Genomic DNA, 20,037 nt, shown 5'->3' on the forward strand with positions numbered 1-20,037 from the left:
AATGGTAGAGATCAAAGGAAGGAAATAAACAAAAAGTGAAAGCACTCATTTTGGAAATCTTTCAAATTCTGTGAATTGAACTGACATGTATAAATTCCTTCCACATTCATTCCTTTTCCAGTTCCTACTTGTGGCCAATGAACTACATGGCCATCATTTTATATTAGCAAATGTCCTCTGATTTCTCATGTATTCTCTAATCCTTTTTCTAGGGGAGTCCCTCAGTTATAAAGTTTCTTTCTTCTATAAGGAAAAAACATTATCAATTCTTAACAGATTGATACAAAAAGAAAATACATGTCCAATGACAGATGGGAAAATGAAATTGTCAGAAAAATAAACTAAACAAGGTTATTGAGCAATAAAAAATAACATGAATATTTGCAATTTCTATGAATGTAATGTTTACAAATTACAAATGACCAGAGTACTGACAATAATCTGTCGAAAAATGAGTTTTAAAGAGCAATTATTCAACAAAGCGATACTGAAATCTGAAAATGGCAGTTACCTCATATTCCCAGAACAAAAAGAACAAACTTCCTTTTCCTTCTCCTTGTCCTCCTCCTCATTCTTTTTCTTCTTCTCCCTAAGCTTGGCAGTACTGGGGTTTGAACTTAGGGCCTCACACTGACAAGGCAGTTGCTTTTATCACATGAACTATGTCCTCATTCCCAAACTTGAGGAGTAGTTTACTTTTCCTAACTTTCCTAAATATCAATAAAGTTGGGTCTGACTAATGAAGAACAAGTGGTAGATTCATATCCATTACTGAGAATGTCTCTATTTCCATAACCACAGATGCCAGAAGCTGAAGCCACCTTCCTCAAAGTCAAAATTTCAAGACAAATGTAAAATCAAGCGAGAATGTGGATCCTAGCAATTCTACTTCCTGGGGATCAAGCAGGTGAAGTGTGCCTCTTTCTCACAGTGCCACAGGAGCTCATGAATTTGCAAAAGATCATTCTCTGCCATGCTAATGAGGTAACTCTTATAGGAATACAAAAAAGCAAAAAAAATCCACATCTTTTTTTCCCTTTATTAACGTTGATTTTTACATCATATTTTAAATGACAGGTTTAACAAATGAGTGTTCAAGAAGGGAATCTCTATTTACAATCACTGGGACTTAGTATTTAGAACGTAATCAAAATTAGGCTAAGGGTTTGTATGTCATAGAAACATTAATTTTAGAAAATAAAACATTATGTCTATAGAGTCATAGGTTTTTATATCTATATAGTTATGTTTATATTTCCATTACCATGTCCATAGCATTGGGTATGCAGATATAGAGTCCTCGCTCTTGTACTCTTTGGATTTAATAGCCACATATTAAGGATACCATGCGCCTGGAGGTTTCTTAAAGAACTGAAAATAGACCTTCCCTATGATCCCGCCATACCACTTCTGGGCATCTACCCTGGACATCATAACCCAAGATATGATAAGGACATCTGCTCAACTATGTTCATCTCTGCACTATTCACAATAGCCAGGCGATGGAAACAATCCAGATGCCCTACTGCAGATGAATGGATACAGAAAATGTGGTATATATACACAATGGAATTCTACATAGCCAACAGACAAGATAAAATAATGGCATTTTCAGGGAAGTGGATGAATCTAGAGCTAATCATGTTGAGTGAGACAAGTCAAGACCTAAGGAACAAAAATTAACATCTTTAAGGTCAGCCAAGAGTATCAAGTGGCTTTGATACTTTCAACTGCAATCCATGGGCCATCAGCCTTATGAGGGAACTTGACAGAAGGAAGAATCTAGGGCCCAAAGATCTTCATGTGCAATTACAATTCGAGAAATACTCTGAATAGACAAAATATGATTCCTCTATGCATCAAGGATGTGTCTCCCTCATTTGGAGAAAAATCTTAGGGGTCAGTGAAGTTACACAGGCTGATTATAGTATAATATAATTATTACAATGAATGAGAGCAACTGATTATATGATACACTTAAAGAAAATAATCCTCAGTCAATATTGAAAAGCAAGCAATCAGGCAAACAAACACATGGGAAAGAGAAGCATCTTCTCTTCAATAGGATGCCAACTCATGTAAGGAATGAGTTACATAATCCATCATTTTGCCAGGATATTGTTTAATTGATTCAGGCAATGATTTCCAGGGATCCTAAGACCAGGAGTTTAAAAAGTTGTTAGGGGAAAGACAAACCCTTTTTTTTTCCTTTAAAAGCTCACTCTCTCCTTTTTTTTTTAAACAGCATGATAGGCCATGTTCTCAGCACTGAAACAAGGCAGGGAACAAGACAGAATCATTACTCCCTACCAGCTTACATTCTAATAGAAGAATACAGGCAGTAGTCAAAATAAGTTAAGTCCGACAGTACTAACAGCTATCAAGGAAAATAAAGCTCAGAGAAACTTCAGGGCAATGGTATTTAAAACAAGGAGGTTAGAGAAAGACTCTACGCTAGTGACATTTAACAAAGACTTAAATGAAGCCAGGAACTCAACCGTACAGGTAGATAACTAATGAAAGAGTGTACCAACAAATGCAAAGCATGTGTAAAGGCACCAATGCAGGATCTGATAGGCTACAGTGGACAGAGTCAAGGGATGAACATAAGGGATAAAATGCAAGATCATGCAGCCACTACTTCAGGGCCATTATCAAGACTTCATCATTTACTCACACAAGCTGATCACTGTGTCTACCTTTTCTATCTATTCAACATTGTTTCTCCAGACAGATTAGCAGTCCCATAACTAGAAGACTGTCCTGGGGAAATGTAGCCAAGGTTGCTCCGGAGAGACATTCCATTCTGATGTCCCCCAGACATCTCGGATAAGTGAAGCATTAGTTATACACACACTTTTTTTTTCTTGTCCATCATGGCAGGTAGTAGAGCTATTTATATAATGGCAGATAGAAAGCATAGAAAGGACATATAGGAAGGGGCCAGGGAAAAATACAGTCCCAAGTACACATCCCAGAAATCTACCTCCTCCAGCCATATTATAGCTCCACGTTTACCTTTCACTACCTTCCAATAGTAATCTACCAGGGGATTAACTCAATAGATCTGAGACTTTATGATCTAATAGTCTCTGGAAATGTCTTCATATATAAATACACACACACACACACACACACACACACACACACACACACACACACACACACACACACAAACATCCTGGAAGTCTATTTTGCTAATCACCTAAGTATTTTGGGTTTTTTTCTTTCTTTCTTTTCATTTTTGTACCTTATTTGGTGGGGATTGAACTCAGGGCTACATGTTTCCTAAGCAGATACTCTGCCACTTGTGATATTCCTTTTTGTATCAGGTGTTTTCCAAGTACTGTCTTGCTTTTGTGTTCAGGCTGCTGTAGGCTGTGGTCCGCCTGTGTGCTTCCCTATATCACTGGGGATGACAGGGACATGACTCTGTACCCAGCCATTGCACCTCCCTAGTACCTAGGCTAACTGTAAGGAGCACAGTGCTCAGCTATTGTTTAAGGAGTCTTGTGAACATTCATGCCTGGGATAGCCTTGAACCATGAATCCCTGTTCTGTGCTTTCAAAGCAGCTAGGTTTACGGGTTTGAGCCAATATACTCAGCTTCTCTAAGCAAGCTGGAAATAAAAATTAACCACAAGTCTACCCTTTGCCAACTTCACAATGTAACATGGGGTTTTAAAACATAACATTCTACCAGCATCCCCCACAAAGAGTTATGTCCATTTCCCAATGCAAAAGGTTTAGGACCCCTTGCCAAGACTTATTATAGTCCTAATAATTCCAACACTGTTCCAGTTTCAGTCCACAGTTTCCTTTGGGACTCACAGCAAACTCAGCTGTGAGTTTCTATAAAATAAAACAAGAAAGTGACATTCTTTTAAGATACAATAGTAGGGAGTAAACATTCCATTCCAAAAGGAGAGATGGAAAAATAGCAAGGAAAGATCAAATTAAAGCACATCCTGTAATTCTATATCCAGCATCCAAGGGCACACTATGGTGACATGATGTGAGCTCCAATTGTCTGGGGAAGCACTGCCCCTATGGTCTTGCTATTTGCAACTCCCAAGGCTTCTCTCTCATTGACAGTCTCAGAGTCTCAATGGCTTTACTCGTTGACAGTGGGTTTTTATTTTTTTCTCAGCAGATATTTCATATTCCTGCTATCTTCCAACATCCTGGGATCACCACTCTATCTGTGGCTTAACTTTCACAGTATTTCATACACTGCCTTCTTTGAGGCTCTTTGCAAAAGATATATGATCTTGCTATAGATTGTGTGGCCTCCTAGGCCTTCCTTTGAAATCTTGGTGGAACCCTCCATGGCCCCTTCACTCCTAAATTCTGCATATCAAGAAAACCAGTAGCAAGTGAATGACATCAAGTTCTGCCACCAGGCCTGCTTGGATCATGACTGCAGTGGCTTATGAGAGCCTGAGCAGTTGAACACAGAAAACAGTTTCCTAGATGGCGCTCAGAGAGCAGAATATATCAGCCTCCTCAGTGGAATGGCTTCCAAATGAGTTTACAATGTATATACTGGAGTCTGGGATAGGAGATGTCTGGCCAATTCTGGAGATGCTCTCAAGATTTCTTTCTTGGGTCTTAGTGTATATTTCTCAGCTTCTTTTTAAGGGTGTTAATCTCTTTAACACTTCCACATCCACAACTTCCACCTAGCTGCCTTTCTGGCTAAACAGCATGCTATGCAAGTCATTCTACTCTGCTTTAATTTTTTTTTCCTTTTTGCTCCTGAATATCATTATAAACCTGGCTTAAAGAAGTCAGTGATATCAAATACCACAGCCTGAATACTAGATGGTCTTCAAATTTTCTCTGCCAAGTTAATTTTTCCATTGCTTTTGAATTCGGCCTCTCTCAAAGTTTGAGGATATGGTTAAAAGGTAGGCAAATTCTTTGTCATAATGTAGTACGGAGGACCTCTAGTCCAGTTCCTAATGAGAGTCCACGTTCCCAAGTGAAACCTGCATCCCTGCAGACATTGTCATCACTACTGGAATTGCCCAATAAGCCCTGCTTACAGCATGTAGGGCTTTCTAGCCTGCTTCCCTAACTCTTTCACATTCTACCTGAAAATCGGTTCCTGAGGCTTATTAACTACATAGTCAGATCTGTTCAGAACAGGGCCCCCACTGCTCTGTACTAATTTTCACTATTAGGACTTTTGGGCAGTTGCTGTGATGAAATACCTGACAAAAGCAATTTAAAGGAGAAAGGACTCATTTTGGAAAGTGGTTAACATGGTGTCCAGGAAGCAGAGAAAAGGGGATTCCTGCTGGCTTTCTCTTTTTTTCTATCTTGGCCCACAGTCCATTGAAAGGCACATGTAGTCTGGGTAGTTCTTTCCGCTTAGTTAATACTCTCGGGAAATGGCTACAAAGACACAATCACAGATGTACGTTACTAATCTAACTATCTTCAAATGTGATCCAGTTGATGAACACAATGATTTCCCTCATTTGTAATAATTAGTACAAACCTTGGACTCTCCTACCAGAGGATTACGATAGCTCAAAACCTAGATACATTAGGCCATATAAGAGGAGGCTAAATGAAAGATGGAAACAAGAGCCATATAATATGGGATTGTTGTTCTTAATGTACTATGTTATTTCTCATTTCTTTTGTTGTTCCTTGGTTATAATCATATTGTTACAGCATCTTACCTTGTTATCTGGTATACTGTATATACGTTTATTTGTTTATTTGAAATAGGAAAGGGAAGAGGGAAAACAAGATGAGGGGAAGGCGTGGGGGGAGGGAAATGGGGACAAAAATATGAAAAGGAGTATCAATGTGTGTGAAGTAATACACCCTCTATCTGGCGAATATAACTGCAACCCTTGCATTGATTACAATAAAAAATTTTAAAAAATTAAAAAGAAAAAAATAAGAGAAATAAAAAAGTAACCACCACATAATTGCACAAATTAAAGTTCCAAATAAAAGTTATATTAACTAACACTAATATAACATTATTTTGGAAATGTATCTCTTACTGAAATCATTATGTTCTCAAAAAATAAGCAACCTAAAATAAGCAGGTTAAAACTCTGAATTACCTATACTTGTTTACAGAATGCCTACCTTAAATTAATATAAGATCTACTCCAGTTTCAAAATCAAACAGAATGCAAACAAAACATGTTAGAGAAAGCAGGAAACCATAAGAAAGCAATAGTTTTTAGGAAGAGAAAAAAGATGATTTTTTTTTGTGGGTCCTGGGGCTTGAACTCTGGGCCTGGGCACTGTTCCTAAGCTCTTCAGCTCAAGGCTACCATCCTATCCCTGGAGCCACAGCCCCACTTCCCATTTTTTAGTGATTAATTGGAGATAAGAGTCTCATGTTCTTTAGTGCCTGGACTGGCTTTGAACCGTGATCCTCAGATCTCAGCCTCCTGAGTAGCTAGGATTATAAGCATGAGCCATCGCACCCAGAAAAAAAAAGATGACTTTTATACAAATATATATTGAATACGTGTAAAAATTTTATTTGGTTCATGAAGAATCCAGAAAGATGGCCATTTGGTTCAGTGAAGCACAGTAACAATCAATGTAAGACAAAATAGTGACATTAGATTGCTAATTTCGTTATAAAACCAGTCAATGTCCTATATGGCAATGAAACAAACTTTTTTATTTTTATTGTAATTAATAGAAGGGTTACATTATATTCACCAGATAGAAGGTGCATTACTTCACAAACATTGATACCCTTTCTCATGTTTTGTCCCCATTTCCTTCCCCTTACCCCCACTCCTCATCTTGTTTTCCCCCTTCCCTATCCTATTTGAAATAACCAGATAAACATATATACAATGTATCAGATAACAAGGTAAAATGCTGTAACAATATGAGATAACCAAGAGACAGCAAAAGAGATGAGCGATAACACAGTATATTAAGGACAACAATCACTTATTATATGGCTTTTGTTTCTATATCCTAGAGGTCCTTTCATTTAGCCTCATCATATATGGCCTTTTGTATCTAGGTTTTGTGCTACTGTAAATCTCTGCTAGGAGAGCCCAAGGTTTCTGATTATGACAAATGAGAGAAACCGTTGAGCCTATGTTCCTTTGAGTCTGGCTTATTTCACTTAATATGATTTTTTCTAAGTCTTTCAATTTTCTTACAAATGGGGCAATGCCGTTCTTTCTGACAGCAGCATAGAATTCCATTGTGTATAAATACCATTTCTTGCTGATCCACTCATCACTTGAGGGGCATCTGGGTTGGTTCCATATCTTTGCTATGGTAAATAGTGTTGCAATGAACATCGTTGTGCTGGTGGATTTAGTATGTCCTTGTTTCTGGACGATTGGGTAAATGCCAATTGCTGGGTCATAGGGGAGGTCTAGGTTTACTCTTTTGAGGAGCTGCCATACTGCTTTCCATAGTGGTTGAACGAGTTTGCACTCCCACCAACAATGTAGTAGTGATCCCTCCTGGCCACATCCCCACCAGCATCTGTTGTTATTAGATTTCTTTATCATGGCCATTCTAACTGGAGTGAGGTGGAATCTTAGAGCGGTTTTGATTTGCATGAAACAATAACTTTTGCAGAATATTTTCTCTATCTCACAGAAATCATTTCCAAAGTTCATATCTACAAATTAACATCTAGCTTTACAGAAGTAGGTCTCAATGAACAGAACAATACAGTGGGCTACACAAAGGCATACTGTCCTAAAGAATTCTATAATCTTCGGCTAGGTGTGTCTGAAAATGTGCCTGGATAACAATTATCCTTATGCCTCATTCTCAGGGCTAGACAAATTTCCAAAACATTTTATTTTTTAGTTTTATATATTTTATTGTAATTAATAGAAGGTTTACATTATATTCATAAGATAGAAGGTGCATTACTTCACATACATTGATACCCTTTCTCATGTCTTGGTCCCCATTTCCCTCCCCCCAGCCATATCCCTCATCTCCAAAACATTTTAATATGCAACAAAATCCTGGCAACATGAAACTCTCATAATAGGCTATTACCCTTAAAATGCTTACTTTAGTGCCAGCTTGTAGATCAAGGCTGAATATCCCCCACCTCAACAAAGCTGTGAAATCACTGGATTGCTATTGTTGTTTGCTTTCTTGCCTTTTGGGGGGGGGAAGACAGTTGGTCTCTATTCTGCACCAAAAAATTTTGCTGCCTAATCTGTGTTTAGTCATTTCCACCAACACATTTCCTTACTGTTTTTCTTCCTTTGCAAAGAATTCATTCATATAAACACTCATCATGCCAACTTTTACAGCAAAGCATGACCTAATTCCTTCAATATATATGCATCTGGAAGTTTTGAGCCATTGTTCAATATTAGGTATTACATAGTATCCTTTGTCCCAATATTACTTCATATTTAGAATCAGTAAATTAATAATCTCTATTAACTGAATCCAATTAAGTAACAAAACAGGAACTTTCCAAAGACTTCAAAGGAGTCAGATACCTGGACGTGGGTCTTAAATCCAGATTGTTTTGCTTCACAGTTCATAGGTTTAATCATTATGTTATATTAATAAAGACAGAAAAACTAAACTACAAGGAACAGTGCCATTAAGTGCAATCACCATTAATTACACCAACCACCACCACCATCATCATCATCACTGTATGTACCATTTTTATATGAGGTATTATTCTATGTAAAAAACGTATGAGAAGCTAATTTGTTTCTCATCATAATCCTATTAGGTTAAATATTACTATTATTCTCAATTTATAGAAGCAGAAGTTGAAACAGAGAGGGCAAATACTCTTGCCCAAAGTCACAATGATAGTAAGATGAAAGGCTGGGATGCAGCCTGGGCAGCCCAGCGTGTCAAGAAATCCCCCCCTGTTACTCCTCACAATTCCTTAAGTACCGTGAGTGTCAACTGTCCTAACTCTCCAGAGTTGGAGAGTATCACATTAAAGCATATAACCATAACTAAATTCTCAGTGGTACAATTAAAAAAATCACCAAGAACAGTTTAAAAGTTTTCACTCAGCCTTGTTAAGAAGGCAAAAAAGTAAACTTAAGCAAAAAAAAAAAGTATACTTCAGTAAAATTTCACCCAAGATGGATTTCTTTAAAAACACCCTTCTATAGAAAATTGTTTTTGTTCTTGCATTCTTGGGGTTTATCAGAGTACTCTTGAGACTGTGGGTGGTTAAAGGAGAGGAGAGGATCCTGGATCTCCACCTCACTTTCAAATCAGTATTTCTATTTATATATTTTACACATTGGGTTTCCCCAGAAGTGTCCTCTTGACAAGAGTCAGGCTCTTATGAGAGTTTCATCTATGTAGGGAGCCCTTTACACCAGTGTGTGTCTTCCCCATCACTTGCCAGCCGCTAGGGAGCTCATCTTCAAGCATTTCTCCTTTTTCTTCATGAATTTTCTGTTTACCTAAGCCCCAGCCATCCCCTTGCCTAACTGCCTCTATTCTCCTCTGTCAACAATAATCACCACCATAACTGTATACAGAACTCCTACATGGAGGCTCTGGATTAAAGGTTTTTATCTCAATGGCTTCAGGGAGTGTTCTCAACTTTCCTGAATTAGGTTTTACTACTTACCCATTCTACAGAAGAGGAAACCTAAGGTTTAGTTTGCCCACTGTTTAATCATCAGCAGGCAGTGGAGATAGGATGAAAAACTAGTTATCTGATGCCAATCTTGTTTCAATTTCCACCAAGAATTTATTCAATAAACAATATCTTATTGAGCTTAGGGTCTTGTTCTTACTACTCTGGCCCTTTATCACTTGAGCTATACTATACTCCTAGCCCTTTTTGCTTTAACATTTTTTTCAGAAAAGGTCTGTTATTTTTTGCCCAGGTTGTCCTCAAATTACAATCCACTGGGATTATTGGTAACCGCCATTACACTCAGTTTCAAGATTTAATCTCTTCAAATTTTTTTTTGATGTGACAGAGGGAGAAATGGGAATATAGTGTAAACATATGTGGAGATGTAACAATGAAATCTTTACCTTATAAAACTCATATAAACTAATAATTTTAATCGGTGGTACTGGGGTTTGAATTTAAGTTTTCACAATTGCTAGCCAGGTGCTCTACTGCTAAGCTATACCGCCAGTCCTTTTTGCTGTTGTTGTTTTATCTTTGAGATAACCTTTCCTGCCTAGGTTGGACTAGAGTTGTGATCCTTTCAGACTTAGCCTCCTGTGGAACTGTGATGACAGGAGCATGCTACCATGCCCAACTACTGGCTGAAGAGTCTTATTGGTATGACTTCACGTTATAATCCTTCTAATCTCAGCCTCTCCAGTAGCTAGTATTACAGGCATGAGCCATAGGTACCTGGCAAGACTCAACTGAAAAGGAAAAAAAAAATGAGAAACACTTTTCCTTCTGTAACAATCCTTACAGCAGTTCCTACACACTTATGTATGTTGTACACAGCTCCTACTGCATCATCTGACCATGCTAAAGCAAAAGCCCACTAAAGCTCTTGGTCTTGCAGGCATGTATGTATGCATGGTCTTCCAATTAGATTGTCTCTCATGAAAGGATCACCTCTGCTGCTCCGTCTATATCCCTACTCTCTCTAAGTAGAAATATTTAGGGCTAAGAATAGGGCAAGGCCCAATAACTGATGTAAAGAACATTGGCCAGTATATCCTAAGCCAGTAAACTTGGGCTACCCATGTTTAGTTTGGGGCAGTCTTCTTTCTGTTCCCTCAATGGCTCACCTCTCCTTGCTGAAAGGAAGCTTTCTTAGACACTTGGGACTTTTACCTTGGCTCTGGGAAGGGGATGAGCCCACTCATAGAGTGAGGAAAAATGTAAATGGGCAGTAGATAAGATAAGGTCCTAGTTTTCTTGCACTTTGGTTAAGACACCCCTAAAGTATGTAGCAAAGTTCCTGGAGTTTCTGAAAGACTGAGCTCTATTCACAAAACCCTTAGTAGTTCATACAAATGTAGTACTCCTCCTTTTCTTTTCCTTTCTTCTCTCCATCCTTCCTTTTAATAAAATCTAACATACACCGTTATTCATTCAGTTACTTCTGCCTTAAGTCTTGGGATGAGTGCTGAATGAATAATTATGTAACACAGAAGATGCTGCAGGCATGACCTCCACATAACTTCAGGTCCATACAACTTCTTATATTTGCTAGAATGCCTCTGGCCTCTGCAGTAACAATGTCAGCTACAGAAATCCTCTTTGCCTGAGGTCCTTTTTGTCAAGATGGTCAGCATGCAATAACTGAAAGGCTGGGGAATAAAGACCTGGCCATCTCAGCTGATGTTAAGACAATTCTAAAGGATTATTAAAGCTCCACGTGTCTTCATGAGGCTGACCCTGTGGGGTCAACTCTTCCTCTGCTCCCTAGGTTTCCTGGCCATCCTCTGCTACACAAAAATATCATCTCAGAATCTTCCCAGGAAATCCAAACTCTGACAAGTATATTTTACACTCTGTTTATGAATGCTACCAAGTCCACATACTATGGTACTTTACCTGTGGAAACAGGAACTCTCTTTTGATGTTGCAAGACCAAGATGTGAGAGAGCCAGAAAAAGAAATTAAGGATCTAATAAAATGGGGATGAGGCAGGTACCGGCCAATTGTATATGAGATGCAGTTTCAGTTTCTGAACAAAACAAGCAAAACATAAAAGGTCAGCACAGCCAGTGAAACTGAAAGCTGAGAAGACAGATGTGGTAACTACAGAAGATGAGGAAAGAGAAACATATTAGAAAGAAAACAACAGTGGCCTTGCTGAAAGAAAGAAGCAGACTGAACAGACTGTACCCAGCCAAAAACCATGGAGCAAAATCAGCCATCTGAAAGAGGGTCTACTATCCCAAGAAACTACATGCAATACACCCAAGCAAGTCCACAATCTGGAAGAAGGGAAAACAAATAGCATACTGGGAATTCCCACAAAGTAAGCTCAAGATTGAATCAATGCTACTGCAGAAGACAGGGAGATTCCCACGGTATTTCCACTGGGCAGGACCTTTACTGAGAACTTTCCCAGCAAATGAAAGCCAGACACAGCTCCTACAGCTATGCCTCCTAGAGAAAAGCTAGAGGTGCTCAGCTCTGTCCAAGGTTATTCCCAACAGAGCTTCCAGTCATCTCTTCTGCTAAGCTTTCACTTCCAGGAGAATAGGAGTGCTTAAAGTGAGGTAAGGAGGGTGATTGAAATTTAAGACAGCTCATGAGAAGAGGCACTATAGAGAAGATGTACCTGAGAAAGACCAAAAGGCTGTCAGAAGGCTCTGTAGGAAGGATTACAGGGATCTGAAAAAAAAAAAAAAGTAGAGAGAAAGGGAAGTACCATGGAGCAGGAACAGGAGGATGTCCAAAGTTGTTTCAACCAGGAGGCAAGTGCAGCTGAGGATGAGAGGGGCTAGATCATATAGGAAGGACCTTTCTGGGCTTCTACTTGTAGTAGAGGAGAAGCCATGGAAATATGACTGAGTAGAATGATATGATCTAACATTCCTGTTCCTTTCCTCAGGATGGATATTTTCCTCCACAGTATTTACATGTTGTTACATATGTTTATTTATTATCTACCCCTTAGGGTCAGAACTAAAATGATTTATGCTTTCAGCACAAAAAAGAAGTAGGAAAAAATCACTGAACTATAATAAAACAAAATGAAGATACGTTGATACTGGAGGGAGGGGAAAGGAGGCAGTGTGTGTAGGGGGAGTGGAAGCTGCATGGCAGAGGAGCAGTAAAGGACCGTGGTTCTGCTTCTCTGAATGCAATGCTCTCTCCCTTGCCAACATCAGACCTTTCACCAGTAAATTCAGAAGCCCTGCGAACTTACACCAGTCCAAACTCCCTGAATCTCCCTTATTTCACTGTAAAAATAGGCTATTTACAAATCATACCTTCCAGAGGTTAGCGACTAGACTACCTTCACTGCCTCTGCCCAATACCTGGATCTCTGGGGCCTCAGTGACCCTCAGCACTCACTGCCATGAAGACACTGCCTGTGGAACTCTCGTTTTCTGCAGGTATATATTGCTGCAGCCCTCCTTGTAAAGTAATACTCATGGAGAGGTCACATGGAGAGGGCTGTGGCCAGAACCCTGGGTGTCTCAGATCAGCATGAACCATTCTTCAGATGATTCAGCTCCCAGCTTTGAGCCTACGTTGTGGATAGGTTAATGGCAACAGGCCAAACAATCCAGCGGATGCCGGATTTTCTACTCAAGAAACTGCAGGAAATAACAAATAATTATTATTTTAAGTTACTAAATTTTAGGATGGCTTGTCACTCAGGATCAGACGATCAATCAGACCGCTGTCACTGATACACTCCTGTCTACTTCTAAAGGAAACATATCCAATTTTTCTGATTTAAAAGAAGTAAAACCAGGAGTGGTGGTGCACCCCCGTAATTCTAACCACTTAGGAAGAGGCAAACGTATCCCAGGCCAATTGAACATGAGATACTGTCTGAAATAAACTAAAAGCAAAAGGACTGGGGTCCTTCCGCAAAAGCTCAAGTGTTGGATATGATGTCAACCATTAGTATCACTAGAGAAAAGAGTGTTTCTATTTCTTGGATATGGCACAAGGAACCTGGAAATTTCCACTTCCCCACAGATTGTGCCTCTTGAAGGGAGGGGCTGTAGCTTGTCATCTAGTGATTCATCCCCATCTCCCTTCACTCCACCTACCCACCTTATCCTCTCTGCTCTCTCAATGATTGCCATAATAAACTATCCTCTCTCCTCTTAAATGGCCCTACTCATGTTCTATACCATTAAAATATTTCCCAAGAAATTCTCCACGTGTCTTTTGCTCTCTAGTAGATAATTACCATTAGCATACACATACAACCTAATTCTGTCTTAAGAATAATGGATTCTGAGCTGGGTGGTGGTGGCTCATGTCTATAATCCTAGCTATTCAGGAGGCTGAAATCTGAGGATCACTGTTCAAAGCCAGCAGGGGCACAAAAGCCCATGAGACTCTTTTTTTTTTTCCTTTTTTTTATTGTAATTAGTAAAAGGGTTACATGATATTTGCCAGATAGAAGGTGCATTAATTCACATACATTGATACCCTTTCACATGTCTTGGTACCCATTACCCTCCCCCCCCACACCCCCCACCCGTCTTGGTTTTCCCCCCTTCCCTATCAAATTTCAAATAACCAAATACAAATAAATTCAATATATCAGATAACAAAGTGAGATAACCAAGGGACAGCAAATGAGATGAGAGACATCGTAGTACATTAAAGGACAACAATCATTCGTTATATAAGCCCATGAGACTCTTATCTCTAATTAACCACCAGCAAACTGGAAGTGGTGCTGTGGCTCAAAGTGGTAGAGTGCTAATCTAGAGCTGAAGAGCTCAGGGACAGCATGTAGGTCCAGAGTTCAAGCCCCAGGATCAGAAAAAAAAAAAGAATAATGGATTCTACTTTTCTGATAGATGTCTTTGTCTTTGTTCTCATTTGCAGCTATTTTTTTCCTTAGTATCACCTTACTCTTCATCTTACCTAGTCTAATGACAACATCTTCACATCCAACCACCCTCTCTCTCTTGATGAGCTTTCTTCGTGTGCCATCAGAATATCCCTCTCCCCCTTCTCTATTTCCTCCAGTCCTCCAGTCCTTTGGTTTACAATGCTCCAAATACTTTAATATTTCCTTCTTTCTGCCTGACCTCTTGATATTGGTGCCAAAGGCTTATTCCTGGTCCTCTTCTTCTTTCTACTCATGCTACTAGTGAGCTCACTTAGTCCCTGAATTTAATTGATACCTTAATAGTTTCAAATTCCAGAACCCTCTCACTTGCCTCTAGACTATTTTATACAACTGTTTGCTCTCTAAATCTTCCCACTATGTCTGCTATAATTAATTACCACAGGCTCAGTGGCATACGATCACACAAATTTATTACTTTATAGTTCTGTAGGTTAAATAAGAATTTTCCTGGGCTAAAATTGTCTATCTTCTATTCTTTTTTTCTTTTCTTTTCTGTTTGCCAGTCCTGGGCTTGACCTCAGGGCCTGAGCACTGTCCTTGGACTTTCTCAAGGCTAGAGCTCTACCACTTCAGCCTCAGCACCACTTCTGGCTTTTTTTCTATGTATGTGGTACCAAGGAATCGAACCTGAGTCTTCATGCATGCTAGGCAAGCACTCTACCACTAGGCCAAACTCCTGGCCCTCTATGTTCTATTTTTGGGGCTTCAGGATGAAAATCATGTTCTTATCATGCATATCCATATTTCTTGGCCCATGTAATCCTTCTTCCATCTTCAAAATCACAATGTCATATCTCTCTGACCATTCTTTTCATAGTTACATTTGGTTCAGACTGCCATGGGAAAGACATTCTAGTTGTAGGGATTCATGGAGATAGGTTGAAGGAAAATGTTATCTCAAAGTAAACTTCACAACATTTGTCAAGTCCCTCATGCCAGCTAAGATGACATGATAGGTTATAGGGACTGGAATGTAGACATCTCTGGGGGCCACTCTTCTGCCTACTACATTTTATTATTGTCAGGTCCGCCTGAACGAAATGACTTCTTCCCTTGGCTCTCTCCCCCTGCACCCTGGAAATCCCCACCCAGCACCTGTAATCCTGGCAACTGGCATGCCTGGGGACAGTGGGAGGTCCCCACTGAGGTATTTCCCCATCCTCTGAGATCACATCCACTTCCGCTGTGCCTATGCCCCTACCCCTATATAATCACTCACTTCCCACCCTAAGCTCTCTTGCTCACCCGACTCCATCTTGGGCAGCAGGAGTCTGCTCTTTCCTCATGCAATAAACCCTCTTCTCCTGAACTGCGTGGAGTTTCCTTTCAGCAGACCTTACAATTATTATTATTTTTTAGTCAGTTGTGGGCCTTGAATTCAGGGCCTGGGCACTGTTCCTGAGCTCTTTTGCTTAAGGCTGTACTCTTTTAAGTGCTTAGTTGGAGGTAAGAGTCTTATGGGTACTTTTCTGCCCAGGTTGGCTTGGAACCATGATTCTCAGATCTCAGCCTCTTGAGTAGCTAGGATTACAGGCGTGAGGCACCAGCACCTCACCTGGCTACTACATTCTACATCCACAGGTGATGTCTAACAGAGGAAACATCTTATACTCAAATGGGCCTCCAGTTCTTCCACCACAGATACATCCACGTGCAGCCTCCTGCATCTTAGCTGACAAAGAACTCCATCCTTTCAGGTAACAGTACTGATCCCATAAATCATCCAACCTCCCAGTGATATGACATTCTGGCTATCAACTATTGTACTACATTTCTACTACCTCTATAGCCTTTAAGACGTTTCTTTAATGAGATGATCTTCTACTTCAAAGGGCTGGATCTAGTGCAGATGTGCACACATAGGGAGATATTTCTTACCAGCCACAAGGCTTGTCTCTACTAGAGCAAGATGTTTCACTTCAGATGGAAGATTCTGGATAGGCAACAATCCCCAAACATTACTGCCATACATCTTGTATCCTCAGAATGATTTTCAGAGGGCTGTTTGGAACATAACTGCACAAAGGACAAGCTTACCATACAACACATCATGACATCAAAGGGCCCAATGGGTAAGAAGTGAAGGTGTCTAACTAGATTGCCTACATGTTAATAGAGAAAAATAACTACCAACACAAGGATCTTGACAAAAACCTGTATTCACAGACATGGATTTGTTGCCAGCAGAAAGGCAAAAGGAAAGGACAGCATATTTTAAGAGAAGATAAATTATTTTGAATGAGGCTCTCACACAAACACAAAAGACAGCAGGATGTGAAGTGAAATACTTTCTAAATTTAGCAAATCACCACCTTCTGGGTTTTTTTTTTAATACCTACAAATGAAAAACAGCACAATAATTCAGATCCATATTTAAAACTGAAGCAAGTACTCATGTGTTGGGTATTTCTTAAGACTGTCTTCCATTCATTTGTGAGCAGCTGGCATCTCAAAAAAAATCACAAAATTGGTTTATTAAGGCAATATACACAGAGTGACTTATTCAATAAGAAAGCATCACAGTTACACAGAAGGAGAAAATAAGTCTATTTTTAGGACTACCAATCAACTTCCCTCACCATGGTTACGGGCTATGTCTCATAACTTTCTAGAATCACAGATGATTCAAAATGACCTTGATAGTAATTTAGAACAAATGTCACCTTTTATACACAGAGGAAGGAAAGCTTAGAGATGTAGGGCAGACTTCTGACATCACAAACCTTTAGTAAAACATCTAAGACTCCAGTCTTAAATTTCCTCATACCTAAAGAATAATTTAGGGGCTGGAGTTTGGCCTAGTGGTAGAGTGCTTGCCTAGCATGCATGAAGCCCTGGGTTCGATTCCTCAGTACCACATACATAGAAAAAGCTGGAAATGATGTGGTAGTTCGAGTGGTAGAGCTCTATCCTTAGGAAAGCCTAAAGACAGTGTTCAGGAGCTGAGTTGAAGCCCCAGGACTGGCAAAATAAAAAGAAAGACTAATGTAGTTATTATTTTTTATTTATTTTAAAAACTGGTGTTTGAACTTGGGGCTTTATGCTTGGTAGGCAGGCAATCTATTATACAAGTCATACCTTTTGGATTGTTTGTCCCCCTTTTTCGGTTCTTTTTTTCATGTATTTTTTATTGTAATTAATAGAAGGGTTACATTATATTCGCCAGATAGAAGGTGCATTACTTCACATACATTGATACCCTTTCTCATGTCTTGGTCCCCATTTCCCTCCCCCCACCCCCGCCCCTCATCTTGTTTTCCCCCCTTCCCTGTCCAATTTCAAATAACCAAATACAAATATATCCAATATATCAGATAACAAAGTGAGATACTGTAACAATATGAGATAACCAAGGGACAGCAAAAGAGATGAGAGATAACATAGTACATTAAGGACAACAATCACTCATTTTATGGCTTTTGTTTCTATATCCTGGAGGTCCTTTCGTTTAGCGTCATACTGTATGTTTGTCCCCTTTTTTGCTTCAGTTATTTTTTGGATGGGGTCTCACATTTTTGTCTAGAATTGGCCTTGGACTATAACCCTTTTATCTATGGCCTCTTGTGTAGCTGGGATTATGAGTAATGAATCACCACACTAGGATTATTTGCTGAGATGAAATCTGTCTTTTTGTCCAGGCTGGACTCAAACTGCAATCATCCTCATTTCTGCCTCCCAAATAGGTGGGATTACAAATATAATCTTATAATCCCTGCCTTATACATTGAAATCTTAAATTCCAGTGTGATATCAGGAGAAGTCTTTGGTTCCTTTTGTGGAAGAGAACCAGGACAGCCAGCTAGTTCCTTCTCGTGAATTCTAGAAACCAGACAGCTACTGCTCATGAGATACCAATTTTCCCATGCCTCAGTCTTGGCCTTGTCAGTCTCCAGAAGTATGAGAGATAAGTTTATAGTCTCTTCAGTTATGGCATTTTGTTATAGTTTCCTGCATAAGCTATCACAGTTCTTTAGCCTGTATGTAATTTTTTCATCAGTTAACTTTTCCATGTGTTTCCATACGACTGAAGAAAACCTTTTAAACCACATTTTTTTTTTTTTGGTCAGCATTGAACTTGAACTCTGGGCCTCAGTGTTGTCCCTGAGCTCTTCAGCTCAAGGCTACCGACCTACTCCTTGAGCCACAGTGCTACTTCCAGTTTTCTGGCGGTTAACTGGAGATGAGTCTGATGGACTTTAGTGGCCAGGCTGGCTTTGAATGCGATCCTCAGATCTCAGCCACTGGGCCAAGCAAAAATGTGCTATTTTTTTTGCCAGTCCTGGGACTTGAACTCAGGGCCTGAGCACTGTCCTTGGGCTTTCTCAAGACTAGGAGTCTGCCACTGGAGCTATAGAATCACTTCTGGCTTTTATATGTGGCACCGAGGAATCAAACCCAGGTCTTCATGCATGTTAGGTAAGCGCTCTACCACTAGGCCAAACTCCCAGCCTCAAACCACTCTTTTATAGTTAGTTATGCCTTCAATGCAACTTGAGAATGTAGGTTTATTCTGTACTGGTCTGCGTGTTTCTTCAGTCTTTAATCCACATTAGAAGGCCCATCTAAAAGATGATAAATCATGTACATTTTGTATGCCTCTATGAAGTTTGTTATTACAGATAACTAATGATTATGAAGTGTTTTTTATCATTTAAATTACCCCTTTTATTGTATGGTCCTAAGTCTTAAACTCAAGGCCTGTCCCTTGGAGCTTTTTTGCTCAAGTCTAGTACTCTACCACTTGGGTCATACTTTTGAACTATGATCCTCAGATCTCATTTTCCTGAGCAGTGAATAGCTAAGATTACAGTCATGACCCATCAGTTGCCAGCTCCCTTCCATTTTTATATAAATGGGTAACTCTACACACACACACACACACATATATATATATATATACACATGTGCATATACATGTATATATATCTACATGTGTTGGCATATATATGTATATATGTGTATATATACATATATGTGCAAAGTTGGAACAATCATTATTAACTTGACATCTGGTAAGAGTATATCAGTATAAAAATGGGTAAAACATGATTTTTTGGTCATTTATTACTACACAGAATTGACTTTGAACCCTCCAACCCAACAAGTGGCTACGAAGTAGACAAAATAATCGTAAAGAAATAAAATCAAAAGCCTATTTTAAGACTGAATAGTGGAAGATAAAGGGGAGAATTTACTCTTAATCTTCTGACTTCACAGTTTATCATCTCTAAGAAGTTATTAACATAATTTTAATATATGAAACATTTTTGTTTCCAAAATCACCTTTGTGACTATATTAAATCAATTAACATTTGAACTCAAGCCTATGATTTTTGAGTAGATCTAATCATTAATCTATCATAAGATTAATGCTAAGTTATCCAAGTTTTTTTTTTCTTTAAGGACAGGCACTCTAAATTTTTCTAGATTATTGTCAATGGAAAAGAAATCTGGCTACCCAGAAACTTCATAAGTAATTATCTTTCTATGTAAAATATGCAGAACAATATTAAGGAGTAAA

The 20,037-nt window shown here is 39.2% G+C and overlaps 1 long non-coding RNA gene across 2 annotated transcripts in view; it reads left to right on the top strand.

Moving 5' to 3' along the window:
- LOC150054082 (uncharacterized) overlaps positions 1-20,037 on the top strand; it is a 31,550-nt gene that overhangs the window by 492 nt on the left and 11,021 nt on the right. Inside the window, exons 2-3 of one of the 2 annotated variants that reach the window (XR_016537916.1) lie at positions 802-984; positions 16,098-16,213. This is a non-coding gene — a long non-coding RNA (uncharacterized LOC150054082). The remainder of the gene's footprint in view (positions 1-801; positions 985-16,097; positions 16,214-20,037) is intronic. The other variant, XR_016537917.1, reaches the window with a different exon arrangement.

The sequence above is a fragment of the Megascapheus bottae genome, chromosome 15 (assembly GCF_031878675.1).
Source record: "Megascapheus bottae isolate mThoBot1 chromosome 15, mThoBot2.hap1, whole genome shotgun sequence".
Lineage (NCBI taxonomy): Eukaryota > Metazoa > Chordata > Mammalia > Rodentia > Geomyidae > Megascapheus > Megascapheus bottae.